Genomic DNA, 20,341 nt, shown 5'->3' with positions numbered 1-20,341 from the left:
TCTTGAGCTCCTAAAACTGTTGGCAGAATGAGCTAATGTGGGGAGCTTGGTTAGCACTAGTGACTGATTTTTGCTTCAGCTTCAGAGGACTGTGCCTTTGTCTAATATTTCAGTGATCCACCATCCCAAACTTAGTGCCTTAAAACAGCAATCATTTATCATCTCTCCAAGTTTCTGTGAGTTGACTGAACACTGTGGGGTGGTTCTTCTGTTCCAGGTGTTGCTGATTAGAGCTGGAATCATCTGGGGACTCAGTTCTGCTGCAGAAATCAAGAGGGCTGTTTGACATGGTTGCAGTTGATACTGGCTGTAGGCTTGGAGTCCATTCAGGGCTGTTGAGCAGAGCACCTTGATTTACCCCCATGTGGCCTCTCCTTTGACTTGGACATCTCACAGTGTAACCACTGGGTTCCAAGGAAAGAAAGTTTAACTGTCTTTCTTAAAGTCTGCACTTGGAAGTCCCAAGACAATTTTTGTGCCCAAATTCAAGGAGAGAGGAAATGGACTGCCTTTGGATGACAAAGAATTAGTGGTCATCTTTAAGCCACCATAATCAAACTCCTAGACCCGTGTCTGACCTTGCCCTGGAGCTGGTCAGCTGCAGCCAGCATCTTCCTCGCAGACAAGTCACTCCCATTATTTTGTTTGTGAGGTTACCCAGGTCTTAACTTTCAGTGGGCATCTCAGTGTATGACCACTGCAGTCTGTTCATAAGGCCTGAAGGAAGGTATTATCACGCTCCCTCGTTGCCCTTTCAGTGAGCTTCCTAAAGCAGTTTCAACCCTGCCCACACATCTGCCTCCTCAGATCTTCATCCTCTACACCTAAATAACTCTCACTTGCCTTTCCTATCTCAATTTAGGAGCCACCTCCTCCAGGAAGCACTCCCCTATCTCAGTGTTCTCAATGCATCATGATTTAAACCTCTCTTACTTGGCTCTGCCCATCCAGTCATTGCATTTCTCCTTCAAGTTATCACAGGCTGCTCACTTCTTGCTCATCTCCATTAGACAAAAGGTTTCACAAAGGGTGGGATCATGCTTAATTCTCCATTGCGTTCTCAGAGCCTCACGTGGTGCCTGGGATCCAGTTGGTGCTTAATAAATGAAATTTCCCCACTATTTCCTACTCTCCTACTCCCAGAATCCCAGGCTAAAGATTGACAATTGGAAGAGGGGAAGCCAAGGAGAAGTTAGTAGGGAAGGCCTGAGAGCCCAGGGGGAAGGGAACTGAGAGACGCTAAGAACACAGTGCAGGTAGGGGACCATTTTGCTGGGCCAAGAATTCTGGTATCATTCACTCAAAGTCAGGCACTTGTGTCCCAATGGTTTCCTGAGCTATGGTAAAGACTTAAACCCCAGTAAATGCTTTATTCATATCCAAGAACACATTACACCTTGGTGTGGCTCAAAGACCCTGCCTACAGTGGAGAAGGGGGCACGCTGAGAAGGTCACATCTTTGGGCTCCCCCTGAAAATGTTCTTCCAAAGCAAACACATGTGAGTTTATAAAGGCAGGTTCATAAAAGAGAAATCAGAGGGGAAGTTGTGGATCTAATAATGCCCCAATCCCTTATACTTTCCCACAGGCATCTGGGGCCTGACCCCCCAGTCAGATTGAGCCACCCACCCAGATGATAGCTGGCCTCTAAGCTGAGGGGCCTGGGGAGGCTTCAGTGACCCCTCTGCTGTAAATGTTGCCTCGGCTGGCCTATAACTCTGGGGCTGTGGAGGTGAGTTTTTATTCATAATAAGTAGCACCTGGCTGAGCAGGGGCCTCTCCCACCCCCAACATTCCAGGTCATACAGGCAGAGCCCAGGCTGTGGTCTTCTGGGGAGAGGTTTCAAAGCAGCTCCACTATGGCCCTCCCCTGGGTACTAAACAAAACTGCTCTTCTGTTCACCCTTTTTCCTGCCTAAGAGCCATGTCCCACATCCCAGCTCACAGCATCGACCTCTTCCTTACTTATTCTGCACAAAATGCAATTGTATATTTCCTGCACCCTTTGCTTCTGGTATCCCAGAGCAGAGAAAAGGATCCGAACTAAAACTGTAGGGGCAGAAAAAACAAAATCAGCTATCATCCTTAGCTTCCCCGGGCACGGCATTCACATGCCAACATTTGTCACACGCAAATGAACGTGCTGTTCTCAACATGATAAATTTCACATCAGTCCTGCTGACTTGGGTTTACTAATTGCCAGATAGCATTTTCTTTGTTAAGCTTCACTGTGATCATCACACTTTTTGTTGAACTGACAGTAGAAATATTCCACAGCCAACAACCCAAATGTAGCCCAATGCACGAGGACCCTGATCTTTCATGATGGGGGTACATGCAGGTACAAGTGTCATTGTTCAGGCCTCCAAGCCTCCAGTCTCTGAAACTGATGTCTGTGCAGGGCTTCCTGGGGCTGCCATAACGCACAACTTCAGGAAGATGCCATTCACACTGTGCTCCTGTGCCCAACGTCCCTGGAAGTGAGTGGGGTACAACTTGTGCATGCTACACAGTGGCCCTGGAAAACTCCATTCTGAATCTGGGGATGTGTCTGGGCAAAATGCAGGGAAACTAGTGAAGTTGTTTACTAAAGGCAATTGGAGCAGGGCCCAGGGAGAGAGCACCCATATTCAGAAAGCTGTTCTACGTTGTGCTTTTTAAATTCTGAACTGCCTGCCTCCCTCCCCAAGGCCCTTTGATGGAGGTATCATTAGTTTTACTGGTCAAGTCCAGCTGTCAAATGATACCCAGAGAAAGAGAGGCAGCCTGGATACTAAGGGATGATTAGAATATAACTGGGGTTTGGGGAGAGTAAGGGGAAACCCTGTGGAACTTGGGGGTCCGTTCCCTGTGAGGGCAGTGACAGAGTGAGCCACAGGGAGGTCTCCTCACCTAATCTGCATGCTCCCTTCCAGCAATGAGATGCAGCCTTCTTATCAGCTGAAGAATTCAGCCAGCCGGTCAGGGTCGCATACCACACAGTGACTGGGCTTGGCTCGGCTGTCTAGCCAAGAACAGGCTGGTCTTTGTTCCTGTGTGACTGGGGGTGCTACTCAGGGATGGAGAATCTAGGGTGGGTGCAATTATGAGATTTTTTTAAGGTATAGAAATTGTATCTCCCATCTTGGACCATGGGAAAATAAACTGAAGGAGTATGATGTTGAAAGAGGAGAAAGTGGGGTCATTTTCATTGCTGGAAATTCCTCTTCCCAAAAGTGAACCATGAATTCACCTGCCTTCCTATTGTTGCAAGAGCCACCACTGAGGTCAAAACAGTGCACTTAACTTTCAAATCTGGTTCACCTTCTCCTGAAGTCATATCCCCTAAGGACTCATAATCCCAAAGTCTTAAAGTTTAAAGAATTCTTATAGGTTATCCATTCATCCAGCCATCAATCCATCCATCTATTCATCCATCCATCCATCCATCCATGCATCTACCCACCCACTCATTCACCCATCCATTCACCACCCCTTTTACCCACCCATCTACCCATCCATCTGTCCACCCATCAATCCATCCACCCACCCATTCATCCATCTAACCATCCATCCATCCATCCATCCATCCGTCCGTCCATCCATCCATCCACCCATCCATCCATCCAACAACCACTTATTGAGAACATACTATGTGCCACCCAGTGGTGAACAAGAGAAACAATGATGCTGCTGTCATAGAGCTGACATGCTACTGGGGGAAATGGACAGTAAATAAGTAACCAAACAAATAAGCAAAACAATTATCAGATCATGGTAGATACCCAAAGAGAGAAAACCAACGAGACATGAGAAAATTAGTGGAGAGGCCTAGTGTGATGAGGAAAGGCCTTTCCAGAGAGGCAACATTTAAGCTGAAAGCTAAAGGACGAGAATAAGCCAACCATACAAAATAAAAAATGAAAACAAAACAAAACAAACAAATGAACAAAAAATGGGAGAAGAACATTCCAGGCAGAGAGAACAGCAAGTGTTAGTTAAGAGGATTCTGTCAAGTGGTCACAAGCTTAGCAGGTTTGAGGGGCAGAAAGAAGCCCAGCATGGCTGGAGCAGGGGGAACTTTGCAAGAATCTTTTGTTCAAATGAAAATAACACAAAATCTAATATAAAATAGATCAGAGCAGAGGGATTCAGATAAAGTCTGGTTAAAACCACTGATAAGATTCACCTCTGCCAGAAACTAAGATCTCTCCTATAATATTCAGCATTTGTTTGAACTCTTTGGTGATGCCAAACCATTACCTCCAAAATCAAAGTTTATGGGCAGCTCAGGAGTGCATAAGTCTCAAGGGAGCAGGGCTTATGGCAGGCAGGGCTTTCCTTGAAGTAACATCTTCCCAAACAAAATTTCTGCATATTTGCTGAAGGGTTGACACTCCATCGGCCAAATAACATCAGGCTGTGGCTTCCGCCTCCCAGCCAGCTGTAGGCTTATCCAGCTGGTTCTCGCTGAGCAGTGCACAGGACATTTCAGACCAGGAGACTTTGAAGTATGTGTTCTCTTAAGGCTTAACAATGTCAAGCTTCATAACCCAAGAACTGGCTTGCTAGCTTCCTACTTTAAATTGCTCATAATTTGAAACATGCAAACATTTCCACTTTATCAAGCAGGGCTACTAAACATATTATTGCTGGAACCTGCATGTTTTATGGTCTCCATACAACCAGGGAGCTGAGTTTTATTAAAATAGACTGTTAAGAGGCTCAATTCATTATGGAATCTTTCAAGCCCCAGAATGAAAGAGTTTTGTTTATTCTAAGGGCAGAAAAAAAGGGTGGGGAAGAGAGTAAGGAAGACTCTGTGTGTGTGTGTGTGTCTGTGCGTGTGTGCACGTGAGTGTGTATGGCAGGAGAAGAGGTGGGAAAAAGGTAGAGACCACCAACAGTCTCAGCCCTGGCCCTCACTGCCCCTTCCACCGCACTTCTTGTACCAGCTGCCTGACTGAGGCCGAACATTTGTTTGTGAGTCTGTTACTTATGGTAGAGCTGGGTCTGGCTTCAAGACAACTGGAATTTAGCAAATAAGGATGATCCTCTAGAGGGAAAAAAAGAAGCTCAAGGGATCCCCTGAGAGTGAGCACACCAAGGATTTAAAACATGGAATCTATTGGACAAACATGAACCAGGCACAAAACTTTTAAAAAGGATATTGATGGTGCAAACAGGCCAGGCTACATCTTTCCATTCAGTATATTCCTGGGATGAGGGCAATGTTTAATGATTTTAAGGATAAGACCATGTAATAAAGGCATTCCTATGTATTCAGGCAACCTTCATTACTTGCTGGAGCAGAGATATGGAACTTCTTGTAGCATGTTGCTCCTAGCCTACTATATCTCATTGGGATGCTAGTCCCCATGTTCTCCTGATTACAGAGGTAAGGTCTTGAGACTATGTGGGATAGTGAAGAGGTATCCACCTGTCCCCATATCCAAGTTAAGCCTACAGTTAGATTCTAGCCCCAGACTAGTGTCTGTCTGGCAGCAATTGCATGAGAGACCCCAAGTGAGACCAGCAGAAGAGCCACTCAGCTGAGCACAGTCAACCCATAGAAATAGGAGAGATAATAAATAGTTGATGTTGTTTTAAGTCACTAAGGTCTGGGTTGATTGATTATGCAACAATAAGTAGTCAAAACACCACAGTTCACTCCCTTCTTTTACTTGGAGGATTTGGGAAAAAAAGCAGTTCTCAGAGGGTAGACAAAGGTGTCTTCCAGTCATTCTGATTATAGTGATGATAATAATAATAATGATAGCTGTCATTTATTTAGCACCTAGAATGCACCAGACACTATTTCCAAGTGTTTGATTTTATATGTCACCTGAGTCACATTCTACTATTGTCTCCACTTTACAGTTAAGAAAACTGAAGCTCAGAGTCTGAGTCCACAGTCCTGGCTAACTCTACAGTCCAACTGTTGCAGCCAGGCCTAAAACCCTGTGACACTGCTATCAGCACAAAGTCCTGCACATGGGAAGTGCTTAGCAATGTTAGCTGGCACGAATTACACCAGCAAGTCCTCTGGACTCTCCCTTCATCCCACCTTTACTAAGTATTGCCTGGTTTCTAGGAGTGTCTCCAAAGTCTGGCATGAAACCCACTGGCCTCCTTCTGAAGAGGCTGTCACAGGCCTCGTCTGGGCATCCTTTAATCTCTGCAACCACAGTGCCTGATGCAATGGTTGATCCTGCATTAGTGAACAGTGTTTAGGAAGTGGGTTTATGAGTAAATTACATATGAATAAACAAGGGATGGGTGGGTGGCTGGATAGATGGACAGATGGATGGATGTAAAAATAAAGTATATTATGGTGCACATACATTTTAAGCCTCCTCTGGAGTATCTCTCATAGTGCCTTTAATTTTATAGTGTCAATCTCATCTCTCTATGATTTTTTTCTCTATTTTTTTAATTTGGTCTGGGTCCAGGGCAAATAGGGTAGGGGAGTAGGATCTGGCCATGCTGGAGGTTGGAAAGGTGTTAACAAGCTATAAATGACCTTCCCTGGCCTATTCAGGCATAAGTAATGTCCCCAAATTGCCTACAGTCAAAACTGCCAATTCCAAGCTGATTGCAATGAATCAGGCTCCCCCTATACGCAATAATGTGATCAATTTCTCATTTCGCTGAATAAATAAGCTGGAAGATGGGGAACTGTCTCTGACCCACCGTTAACCTTCTGCCTCATTATTCATATCAGACCTATGACATACATGTAAGAAATCCCTGGTTCAATTTTAGCTAATTATTTGTTAGGAATGAAGCCTCTGTGAAGTGTTACTGAGGGTGCAAGTATCCAGGGACCTCCAGGCAGAGAAAATCAGACTGAGAAAGCCTTTGTCTAGAAAGAGGAAGGCTGGGAAGCAGCTTCCTTTTCTTTCCCCAGCCATAAGCTTAGTGTTGGTGTGTTCACATGCTTGTGCACATTTATTTGCGTCCAACTGTGATGCCCTGGGAATTTATGACAACATTGACTATTGTTATCTTACACCTTTTTATTGTAATTAGTGCAGATCACCCTCACAGATCAATTCCTTCATTGGGAATAAATGCTGCAATAGTCTTTCCCCTCCCCCTCCCCCACGCAATGTCCCCCTGGTGTGGACACTGAGAGACTAGAGCTTTGGGAAACATTAACAATGTTCATTTAATTGGCTGGTTGCCTCTAGAGAGATTTCTGGCGATGTGCAGAATTATGTTTGTGCTTACTGGGAGGGGTGAAGCCCATTCAGTGGCTTTGGCAGGTGCTGCCTGCAGAAGTGCCAGACTCTGTTGACCTGGTCCAGGGGACAATGGTGGCTTCCTTCCCTGGAACAGGACACTGGTGGTGGGACCCTGGACCTGCCCCAGAGGCAGCGTGGATAGAAGGTTACGACTGTTTGCCCTTACCAGAGCTCTATGTGAAATCAGCTTGGTAACTCCCCTGAAATTTCCCAAGACTAGCAGAACACATGCTATTCTTAGGAGCGTTTGTGTTTCCTTGAGAGAATAAAAGCCTCTGTCACACGGTGGCTGCTGTATCACCTTTGTAATGCTCTAGTCCTTTTCCATTTTCAGAGCTCCTGAGAATTTCCCCCAAGCACTCTCACCTCATGAGACTTATTCAATGAGCAGGTCCATTTATTTTATTCAACATATACATTCTAACATGTGTCAGGCACTGGGTTTGACTTTGAGGGTAGAGTATGGAGAAATAGCATTATCAGGTAGTTTTGTCCTGGTGGAACTTTCAGTATAGTGGGGAGACATAATATTTAAGATAGCATTGTGATGAGCAGTGAGTTAGGGGACATCCATGGAGGTGTAGGGCACAGAGGAGGTGGTGGATTTGGGGATCAGAGGGGCTGACCTGATGGTCATTCTAAAGGATGAAAAGCTGTGATTTAGGTGAAGAAAAAGATGGGGGTTGGGTTGTAACTCTGAAGGCTGTGCCATTGCATGTGGGATGGGTCTCTTGAAGACAGCATACTGTTGGATCTTGCTTCTTAATCCAACTTGCCACTCTGTGCCTTTTAATTGGGGCATTTAGCCCATTTACATTAAAGGTTAATATTGATATCTGTGGATTCGATCTTGTCATTGTGCTGTTAGCTGATTATTATGCAGACTTGTTTGTGTGGTTGCTCTGAAGGATAAAAAGCTGTGCTCCATGAGAAGAGGTAGAAAGTGGGTGGAATGGTGGGGAAGAGGAAAGTCTACCAGAAGCAGTAGCACATGAGATGTCTTGGAGGGAAGAGGGAAAACAGTGGGCTGGAAGAACAGTTTGACTGCAAAGAGGTAAAGAAAAGGTCAAAGAGGTGAGCAGGGCCAAGTCATGAAGTGTTTCATCACTTCCTGATGTAATGTTCCAATGCTAACAGCAGTTGTGGCCTCCGTGAATAATGACTCTAGGTCTCAGAGTCTAGGATAATAGACTCCAATCAGGACTGTCTCAGACAAACCAGTGTATGGGGTCACTATATTCAAAAATCATGTCCAGGAGCTTTGATTTCTAGGATTTTATCCCAAGGTCTCTTGAAAGCAGATGAGAAGATCAGCTTTACACCTTAGGAAGATCTCAGTCTCCTGTGGTTGGTGGTTTGGACGGGGGCAAAAATGAGGGAGAGGGATAGGAGGACCCTGTGTCTTCCATAAGGTAGGCTGGGGCATACAGTAGATAGAATTTGCTCCATTTTGCCGATGCAAAGACTGAGATCCAAGGAGACAAAGGGGCTTTCCAATCAATAGCAATCATTGAGTGATCAGTTTCACCCAGTCAGTAGAAATGAAAGTTCCAATGTGGACCCAGTTTTGCTGTTTTACACAGTGGAAAACCTATTTTCTGTTTGGGTCATGAGAGCAGCCCCAAACTTAATGTTCAGTATATGAAGCCCAAGGATGGTGGGCTGGGGGGGCGGGTGAGGAATTTGTCACCTTTAAAACAGAACGGTCCCCTGGGGACCAAAACCTGTGAATCTCAAAGGAACTAAGAAATCTGTATTCTGCAACACAGTAATGTGACATTTTAGATGAACAAGAACAAAAATATCCTCTTTCCCCTGGAATGTGGATGACTGAGCCAGGGTTCCTCAAGTTGTTACGAACCACAGGCCTAGTCAGAGACCTCTGAAGCATGTGTCAAGCATCCTCTCCCTCAGGGCTTTGTGTGTGCCTTTCCTCTGCCAGGAACAGCCTTTCCCTAAAGCATCACATGGTTCATTCAGGTCTCTGCTCAGATGTGGCCTTCTCCAGGAGACCTTTCCTGCCCATCCTGTCCAAAGTTGCTTTACTCTCTTTACCTATGATTATTTTTCCTACCTAACACTAGGTATTCTAATTTTGTAATCTGTTTCCCAACAGATTGATATGAACGTCCCAAGGACAGGAGCTCTGTCTCACTCACTCTGCATCTCCAGTGCTTGTATACAGTTGGTATTTAATAAATATATGAATTGTATAGATTAATATTGAAGTCACTGTTTCCATGAAGGATTCTTAGAGGGGCATCTCCAAGATGCTGAGAAGGGTCAGTCACATGAGGACAGACACAGGCCCTCAGCTGCCCTGGTGGTGAACTCAGCACACCAACCTCAGACCAGAGGCTCCCTCTCTTCCTGGTCCCTCTGCATCCTTCAGACCAAGAAAGAGTCAGACATAGCACATGAGTCCAATAGAGGTTTGTTTGAATGATGATGACTGAACGACTTGAATGAATGACCACATTAAATCTCCTCTGAGGTCAGGACCAGAAGCAGATCCCAGCCGGAGGGAATTGTGGAACCATGAGGAATAATAGCATTATCATGACCAGAGCTGCCATTTATTGATTGCTTATTATGTGCCAGACACAGTCTAATCATTTCACATTCATGATCTCATTTAATCCTCAGAAACCCTCATTAATTGCTACTATTATTATCCCCATTTTACATATGAGCAAAGCAAGACCCAGTGACATTAAATAACCAGCCGAAGAGGATACAGCAAGGGCATAGCACAGTCAAGATTGGAATCCAGGACACTCACTTCCAGAGCCAGCTCTGGGCTGTCTTATGGGCAGGGAGTGCAGGGGCAAGTGCTCAAATCCTGGCTAATGGCAGGTCATATTTAATCAGTGTGCACAGTGGGAAGGCCTCCATACATAGCTATCTGCAAAGAAGAGGGAGAAGAAGAAATGCTCACCTTGGGGCGTCTGACAGGGGAGGCCTGCCCTGTGTCCTCCAGCCCTTTGGGAGATTTCAACTGGGGAAGAGAAACCATTCCTCCATTTGATTTGCTTTTGGTTTTTGTTTTTTTAGAGATGAGATCTTGCTCTGTCTTCTAGGCTGGAGTACATGGGTGCAACCATAGCTCACTGTAGCCTCAAACTCCTGGGCTCAAGTGATCTTCCAGCAGCAGCCTCCCAAGTAGCTGGGACAACAGGTGTGCACCACCATGCCCAGTTAATTTTTGTATTTTTAAATTTTTGTAGAGACCATAAAACTCACTATGTTGCTCAGGCTGGTCTCCAACTCCTGGACTCAAACAATCCTCCTGCCTCAGCCTCCCAAACTGTGGGGTTTGCAGGAGTGAGCCTCCTCATCCAGCCATCCTTACATTTGTATTAATAACTATGGAACAGCAAGCTCCTTAAGAAAAAAATACAAATGGGTTTAGACTTCATTCCTTAGTTTGATCATTCATTAATTCAGCCATTTGATTGAGTTCCTACTATGTGCCAGGCACTGTTTTAGGGGCCAGGGTTTTAGCAGGGATCCTATTAAGCAGATAGGATTCCCACCCGCCTAGAACTTACTGTCTCATGGGAAAGATAATAACAATACAAAGGGGCAAGCATGGAGGTGGAGACAGTCCAGGAGCAGGCAGAGCAAAGAGCACCTGGGCTGAGGCTCCTCGAGAGGCACCCTCTGGAAGTGAAGGGAGAGCAGGAGTGGGCCAGGCAAAGGGGCCTGGGGGAGGGGCACAGAGAGCAGCAGCCTCACAATGGCAGTGCAGGTGGGAGGAGCGAGGTCTCTATTTTGAAGAAAGGGATAAAGCTTAAGCTCAGACTTAAGAAGGAGATCACTTGCCTAAATATGCCCAGTCAAGATAGGGAGTGTGGATGAAACCCTGCCGAAGAAGCTGCTTCAGGCTGGACACAGTGGCTCACACCTGTTATCCCACAGCTTTGGGAGGCCAAGGTGGGAGGATCACTTGAGGCCAGAAATTCAAGACTAACCTGGGCAACATAGCAAGACCCACTCTTCATAATAAAAATTTTAAAAATGAACTGGGCATGCTGCACACGCCAGCTACTCGGGAGGCTGAGGTTGGAGGATTGCTTAAGCCCAGAAGTTCAAGGCTGCAGTGAGTAATGACTGCACTATTGTACGCCAGCCTGGGTGTCTCTGTCTCAAATAAACAACAAAAAGGAACCTGCTCCAAGCTGATATGGAGGCTCTAAGTCCACCCAGAGCAGATGCCTTTTTTGAGCTCATACCCTATCTCCTGTGAGCCAGCAGTGGCTCACATCAGATAGCTTTATAAACATGCCCCTGGCGTGTTTCTTCTACTCTCCAGAAGTAGCTGGGCTCTGCGGGGGGCCAAAGCAAATATTTTCTGAGCCTGGATGGTGTGGCTCCAAGGTAGGGACAATTTATGGTCAGGTGACTGACTTAGGGACACATGGCAGCCTTCCATCCTCAAACCAGAGCAGGGTGGGAAAAGCCTCCTAACTCTTCTATTGGAAGAGTTGACCCGAGGCCACTTCTTTATCCCATCTTTAAGGTCCCTTTCATAAAGTCATCTTCAGATGTGTTTCAAATTCACCACAAACTCTATTTTTAAAATTGTTCTTGCTTTTTCCATTTCTTAGGATATCTCCAGAAATTAATGATAACTATTCACTAATGGGTTTCTATTGTTGAGATCCAGGTCCTGCCCCTGAGGGGTCCAGGCCAAAGAGAGGTCCTCCTAGGGCTGAGCCATAGCCTGGACAGGAAGTGAACACTGATGAAGTTTATACAGAGAAAAAGGAAAGCCTCTCTCTCCACCATTCAGGGCCCCCACTGTCTGTTCTGACCCGGAGCCAGGGATTGGTTAGTGACCGGTATCTCAGCGGCTGTTTTCCATGACAACTTTTTCTGTTTGAGCTCATTCATCAATTTCTTTGCAACAAAATCAGTTTGTGGAAAACTTGCATGAGTCCCTGAAATCTGGGGGTAAAGGTGGGGCTCGGAGATACAAGACAGGTTTTTCCTGGGACGATGGGAAAATTCCCAGCTCCCTCCAGGCCTCTCTTCCGGTCTCCAGCCATAGCCTCACATTTTCCATGGCCTTATCAGTTTCTGATAGGCAAAGACTAATCCAGCATTCAAGGGAGAGGAAACCCTGGGAAAAATAAAGCCCAGCACGCCCCCTCACCACACACACGGAAACCCACATAGAACTTCCTGGAAACACAACACCATCAAGGTTGGTCACATCTCCTCTTTTGCTGCACGTGTGGACTCTGGAATAAGGAGGAAGCCAGGCTGAACAGGAAGTTCTCAGTGATAGAAGGCCTCAGATAGCCTGAGAAGCCTGGGTCAGGCCTCTGAAATGGGGGAGGGAGAAGGGACTCCTTGAGAAGGTCTTTTTTTTTTTTTTCTGAAGACAGGTCTCACTGTCACCCAGGCTGGAGTACAGTGGCCTGATCATAGCTCACTGTGGACTCTAACTCCTGGGCTCAAGAGATCCAACCTCCCAAGGAGCTGAGACTATAGGCACACACCACCACACCTGGCTATGTTATTTTTTGTAGAGATGGAGTTTCACTATGTTGCTCAGGGTGGTCCTGAGCTCCTGACCTCAAGCAATCTTCTCACCTTGGCCTCCCAAAGTGCCAGGATTGCAAGCGTGAACCACTGTGCACAGCCTCCCTGAGAGGGTCTTTTGGGAGCTTTGTATAGTTAGTCCATTTGGGCCACTCACCAAATATTTCTGGTTTTCTCTCTTCCTGGGCTCCATGTAAGATCCTTAACACTTCCTGGCCCCTGCGTGAGTGAGTGGGACCAGTGCTAGCCAATGAGTTGCTAGTGAAAGTGACATACAGACCTGCATTGCTTAATAATGTGGATACATTCTAAAAAATGTGTCATTAGGTGATTTTGCTGTTGCTGAAATACCAAAGAGTGCACTTATGTAAACCTAGATGTAACAGCCCACTACACATCTAGGCTGTGTAGTATAGTCCATTATTCCTAGGCTACAAACCTGTACAGCTTGTGACTGTACTGAATACTGTAGGCAATTGTAACCCAGTGTTAAGTATTTGTATATCTAAATATATTCAAACAGAAAAGCTGTAGTGAAAAAAAAATGGTAGTATAATCTTATGGGACCACTGTCATATAACCAAAACATTTGTCATTGACCAAAACAATGCTATAAAATGCACAGCTAACTGTCCAAGATGGTTGCCACTGGCCACATGTAGCCATTAAGCACTCAAAACGTGTCCAGTCTAAACTGAGGTGTTCTGTAAGTGCACGATACACAGAGGATTTCAAAAATTCCATACGAGAAAAGAATATAAAATATTTCATTAATAATTGTTGTATTCATATTATAATGATAGTATTGTCATAGTAATAACAATTTGGATATACTGGGGTAAGTAAAATATAGTATTCACTTTAATTTCAGCTGTTTCTTTTTAGTATGTCTTATGTGGCTATTAGGAAATTTTAAATTACATTTATGGTTCAAACTATATTGATCCAGAACAATGCTTGGCCTATAGTAGTTATTCCATAAGTACTGAACTGAGACAGGTAGAGCGTCCTGGCTTACAGAAGAGCGTGTCCAGAATTATCCTAGGGAACTGCACTAAGAAGAAAAGAAAACATCTTAAAATGGACAAAATTGCAGAAATGGTTTCAATATGAAAAAGGAAATACTTCTCATTTTGATTGTGCATTGCATTAGTCCGTTATCACACTGCTAATAAAGACATACCTGAAACTGGGTAATTTATAAAGAAAGAGGTTTAATTGATTCTGCAAGGCTGGGGAGGCCTCAGGAAACTTGCAGTCCTGACAGAAGGGGAAGCAAATACGTACTTCTTCACAGGGTGGCAACACGGAGAAGAATGAACAAAGTTGGAGAAAGCCCCTTATAAAACCATCAGCTCTTGTGAGAAGTCACTCACCATCACAAGAACAGCATGGAGGTAACTGCCCCCATGATTCAATTACCTCCTACTGGGCCCCTCCCATAACACATGGGTATTATGGAAACTACAATTCAAGATGAGATTTGCGTGGGGACACAGCCAAACCATATCATGCATGGAGATGAGCGACTATGCATTTCTTCTCTGATCTCCTGTCTCTGTCTACTCTCCCCCAGTTATGATGATGACTGTTTCTCAGGCCTCAGGGATGTCGTTTTCTTTGGTCACGTCTGTCCTCCCACTAAAGAAGGCCCCATATCTCCTGTGGTCCCTATTTTATTCCTGGCATCTATCATGGTACCCAGCTTAAATTAGGTATTTAACGAATGTTTGTGCAAATAATAAATTATTCCTCTAGAGGATCTTAAGACCTTTGGACTCTTACTCTCTTTATTTATCTCCAACTTTTGCAGTATTTTATAAGAGCAAGAGCTTAAGATTCAAGTTGTGCATGCTTCAGCAAGAATACAGCCTCTTAAGCCTTGCTGTTTCCATCTGTTAAATGGGAATACTACTACTTCTCTTTTTTTTTTTTTTTTGAGACTGAGTCTCGCTCTGTCACCCAGGCTGAGTGCAGTGGCACGATCTTGGCTCACTGCAAGCTCGGCCTCCCAGGTTCATGCCATTCTTCTGCCTCAGCCTCCCAAATAGCTGGGACTACAGGCACCCGCCACCACGCCCGGCTAATTTTTTGTATTTTTAGTAGAGATGGGGTTTCACCGTGTTAGCCAGGATGGTCTTGATCTCTTGACCTCGTGATCCGCCCGCCTCAGCCTCCCAAAGTGCTGGGATTGTAGGCGCAGAGCTACCTCACCCAGCCTCACTACTTCTCTTAACATTTACTTCACAGAGCTATTGTGGGGCCAGTTATTGAAAGTAAAGAGTGAATGAAGAAGGTAAGAATTGGGAATGTGTTAACTCAGCAGGCTTGGGCCACAATCCCAATGATCCAAAATCCTAGATCCCATGATCCAAAATGTTGAAATCTCGAAATTCAAATCCTAAAAATATAATTCTGAAAAAAGTTTTTTAAAAATTAATTAAAGACATTAATTTACCTTTTCGAAAAGAAATTTATTTCAAAACATACAAAAACATGACAGAACAGTTCGTGGGCCACTTTATGCAATAAAATAGGCAATAAAATATTTTTGCAAGCAAAAACAGTCAGGTATACTAATGACAGTCACTTGGGTTAAGAGCTATGAAGAGACAAACCATATTCACAAAGAAATAGGTCAAAAACCAAAATGTATAAAGGCATATTTCTATGGTTGGTAATTGTGTGCACCCGCTTTGTAACTGTGGTCATCTGAAATACTATGAAGCACAACCTAAATCTTTTAATAAGATTAGTCAAAATTTGCAATGGGCACATAAGCAGTTGCCCAAAAATTGAGATCCCAAGAAATTTATCTCTCCACAAATGCACATGTACAAATCAGACATCTCTTTATTTACTGAGGAAGTTTCAGCGTTTTTGCCTACACCCCCAATGCTTACACACAAAGTCAACATTGTGATAATGCACTTTCATGAATTCAGATTTGCCAAAAAAAAAAAGCATGAAACAAAATGAGAACCTCTAAAAGTCGTTACATAATTTATACCTTCAGTATTGGAAATGATGAGCAGATGAAGTACATAGCATAGTAAATTGTAACAAATAAAGCTGACAATTTAAAATAATGAGAAAAAAACACTATCAAAAACTAAAAAGAAAACTTGACATATGAAAAAGTGAATTACAGGGATAGATTACGGGCAATTGCATGGAGGTAGTCCACAAAAGTTGGCGAGCCTCATGATCACGAACTATATTTTGAAGGCTTGCATCATGATGCATAGCTGTTTATGTTCTTTTAGGACATGGCTTCTCTCAGGGAATATGTTCCAATTGATTTTGTACATGGCACTGCTCTTTTTGAAATTCTTATATGATTTAATATACACCAACATGTGCACTCCCTATTAAATTTTCCCATGTTCAGCCATGCTTCTATGTTGTTTGGGGTATGTGGAGATTTATTCAACATGCACTTATACACAGACCACAGATTTGGTGGAAACAATACTGGTGATCTAACAGCAGCACAGTTTTGTAAGTTTCTTCTTATCCTACCATGCACTTAATTATTTTTGAAGCCATGAGTAACTGTGCTGCCTCCTTCAGGCAAATGTGACTTTAATTCCTTAAAATCTCCTGGAATTTCATCAGCTGGAAGGAATGCCAACGCAGACAAATGACCCATTTTTAAACTGAAGTTTTCCTGGTTGCCCTATCCAGTGGCCATCTGAATTTTCTGCCAAATGCATTGGACTGAATGGGAAAAACAAACTATTGGTGATACCTTGAAATTCGCTTTTGGGAGACTTGCTCGCACCTAGTTCCAAATCTGTCATGGTTTGGGGACTTAACTGAAATCCATTTGCTTCTGCAAAGTCTACCAAATCTTCAGATAAGCATTTATAAAGTGCTCCACTTTTGCAAGTCATTAATAAATAAATGAGCAACTTTATTAGAATTTTTAATTTTAGAATTTCCTGATCCAACAGGGGTATAAATTGGATCATTGTTGATTTAAAAAAATAGTTGGGAAAGTGTAATCCATTAGCCAAAGTGAAGCGTGCACTAGTTTCTTTATGTTGGCCTTAATGGTAAATATAAGAAGTCTATCTTCTTCGACGGTCAAATCCCTAAGCGAGAATAGTTCATCCTTTAAAACACTGGAAGAACCTCTGTGTCAGCAAGTGTTTTTGGTTCAGGAGGTTGTTGAGCTTATTGAATTGTTTTTTGTTGTTGTTCTTTGTTTTTTAAAAAATTTTTTCGTGTGTACCTAGTGGGTGTACATATTGTCAAATTGTTTTTATTCTCTGATGAAGGGTGCTTTTTGAAAGCAAACATGGAGATGTGTGTGAAAAGGCAGAAGTCGTACATGACTGAACAATTTGGCAAGGGAGATTTCATGCATTTTTCACCTGTGGTTTCACTTATTCTATCTTTGAAACACTGAGACATTGAGGGCAGATCTTCCCACCTCGTCCACTCAGATTCACACAGTCATCTCTGGAAACACTCTCAGAGACACATCCAAAATAATACCTTTACCAGATATTCCTTAATCTAGTCAAGTGGATACGTAAAATTAAGTCCACAAGCCCACCTCTTGTCAACTTGGCCTCCATTTACATCTTCTTGAACTGTACTTAATTTCCAAATAAAGACAATAACTAGGTGATAGTTCCACCTAATGTAATGCAACTGACATGATGCAGCTATCCTGTGTACAACAACAAAAAAGTGCCCATCCCTTCCCCAGAATTTGACATTCAGGATTTCAACATTCAGGATTGTGATTTTCGGGATTTTAGACTTCAGAGATTTTGATCTTTTGGGATTTCACCACTGGTATTATGGCGTTTGGGATTGTGTCTTTCAAGATTATGATGCTACCCCATAGAAAGATAGATTTGTTGCAGAGGGAGATTGCCTAACTTGTTACAGAACACTTGAATTCAATTCTGGGTTCCATTCCTTTGGGCCTCAGTTTCCCCAACTGCAAAGTAGGGGAGGGCTGGTCTCTGTTCTGCCCATTTTGGAGAGTCATTGAAAGAAAGGCCATAAAGATGGATGTAAAATCACTTTATGAACTGTGATACCCTTTACACATGCAAATGGTTATTGATTATCCTTAGAGCATCTGTCAGCAAAACAGGCTGCTTTGTGAAGCCGTGTCAATTGGCCAAACAATGATTTGGAGAAAGACTGGGTCTTGAAAACCAGGTAACATCTAGACAGTTGAGTCTGAGACAAGGAAAATCTCCAGGCAATGTTGAAACCACAGGAGTTTCTCTGCGGCTGGCTATAGAGCAGGGCTGAGTGTGAAGCATTGGTCCTGAGCGGATGGAAGCTCAGTCTCCTGCTTGCCAGCCTCTTCCTTGGGGCACTGCCGTGTCCTCAGATTGCCTAGGTCTGAGCCCCTCTGCCTCCTACAGCTCCATGTTCTAGACTAGAAACTGTGCCCTGCAGATGTTGGCTTCCTCACGGGGGCCCAGGCATGTTTCAGTTTGAGGGAATGATGGGTCTAATGCTGGAGTAGAGGGCCCTCTCAGAAATGGCTGACACGGCTCTCTGGACATCAAACAGCTCTTAGAAATAATATTTCGAAGAGTTAAGTGTAAATGAATGGGAAACACATGGATTAAATTTCCATGAAATATATATGGATGTAAAACTGAAAGAAAGGCTTTCAGGCACTGCGTGCTGGGACTCATTCTACCGATAACATAATAAAATAAAACAAAATGCTAACCTCGGAGGCAGAGGACATATCCCAGAAGGATTCTCTTCCTCCAGGACCTGACAGCACCCTCCAGGTCTGATAAGGTAGAGGGTGAAGAAGAAATGAAGCCGAGAGAGAAAGTGCAGTGCCCGACAGGACAGGTGGGGAAACTGTCCTGGGATGTGGCTGCTAACTCCTTAGGGCTCCTTAACTCCCTATCACCTTAGAATGGAGGGCATTCATAGGAAAGCTTCTCAAAGCTCTAGCTGCAGAACTGCTGGTAACTGACTGTTTAAAAAGCCAGCAGCCAGTCCCCGGGCCCTGCTCAGTGAGTTGCAGAGCTGATTGTGTGATGCATCAGAAGAAATGCAAGCTAAATAATGTTTAACTGACAGAGCAGATTGTTTACTTTCAAATAATTGCACTAAATTGCAGTGCTTAAAAAGTACTTAGACTTTGCGACTTGGCCTGCTCCAATGGGGCTGGGGGAGGCTGGGTCTGGGGGAGGGGTGGAAGACCCTTGGGATGGGCAGAGGAAGGAATCAACTGCGGGGAAGATCCCAGGGGTGGGCTGGTGGGTTGGCCATGAGCCCATGTCCTTCTCGGCTCTGCTGCATCTCATTAGTCAGCCTGCAGCCCACCTGAGCACTGGTTTCTCTTTGCACCTTGTAAGCCTCTTCTCTTCCTGAACAGAGTGGTTTGTCCTCAGTGAATGGAACCCTCATAGCCCTGGAGGGTTCTTGGTACCCACGCAGTGGAGTTAACCGTTCTGAACATTTGCACTTTCAGCAGAAGCAGCCTTCCCACCAGGACAGGGGAGCCAAGATCCTGAGCAGGAACCCAGGGTCCCCAGGAGCTGGGTTTTCACAGGTCTTTAAAACACTGAATTATTTATGCACTGGTTGGGTCACAACTGCTGCCTGCCCTCGTGAGTGCCCCATGCCTTTCTGCCAGTCCTGATCCCTTCTCTGGGACTCCCAAGATGACTCCACATCCAGAAACTGAGGAATCGACCCCTGGTGCTGAAGGGATCCTTCAGGATCCTGCTGCAGCTCATGGGTGTCCATTCCAACTAGCTGATGCCCACATGGCGATGGTTATTCCATGCTGTGATGTGATTTTCACAACTGCCCATGGCCAGGTTTATGGCTGTGAGTCTTGTGTAAGCCAACAGGATAGGGACACCTGATGGTAGAAGATATGCCCAGATTCTAGGATGGTGCTTGTCAGAACCCTGACCCACGCCACCCTTCCCCCATCCCTGCCACCTCCATCCCAGGCTCAACTCCTAAAAACATTTGGCATTACAGGCATAATATCTAAGCTTTATAACATGCTTCCCAAGGGCCTGTGAAAATATCTGAGAACTGAAAAAAAAATATTTTGACTCTAAAATATGAAAAGAAAACCACTAAATTAAAAATTAATATATGTTTAAATGTCTACAAAACAATACAATACGTCAACTACTCAACTGCAAGCCAAGTCAATTTGGGTCTACTTATATAAAAATTATGTTTAATGTGGACTGTGGGTGCATTTTAATTTGTTTGATAGGATGGAAGCAGGGCTTTCTAAAGTCAGAGCTCCTGAGGTTACCAAGGGTCAGAAAGGGCCATAAGCCCAGAACCGAGGAGGCAGTTCCAGGCTTCGTTCCTCATGCCTTCTGCAGCCTCGGATCTGCTAACCACCCTCTTCTTGAATTGCTTTTGTGCCTTGTTTGTTTGACATAACAGGACACCTTCTATTCCTCCCCCTTGGACCATTCATCTCTAGTTGTCCTGCTGGGGTTCTTTTTGATATTTGATATTTAACCATGAGTGTTTGCTCAAGCTCAGCATCGGTCCTCTATTCGTCTGCCCTCACACTCTCCCACCATGCC

Source organism: Trachypithecus francoisi, unplaced genomic scaffold, assembly GCF_009764315.1.
Source record: "Trachypithecus francoisi isolate TF-2019V2 unplaced genomic scaffold, Tfra_2.0 Lachesis_group10, whole genome shotgun sequence".
NCBI lineage: Eukaryota > Metazoa > Chordata > Mammalia > Primates > Cercopithecidae > Trachypithecus > Trachypithecus francoisi.
This window is presented reverse-complemented; position numbering follows the sequence as displayed.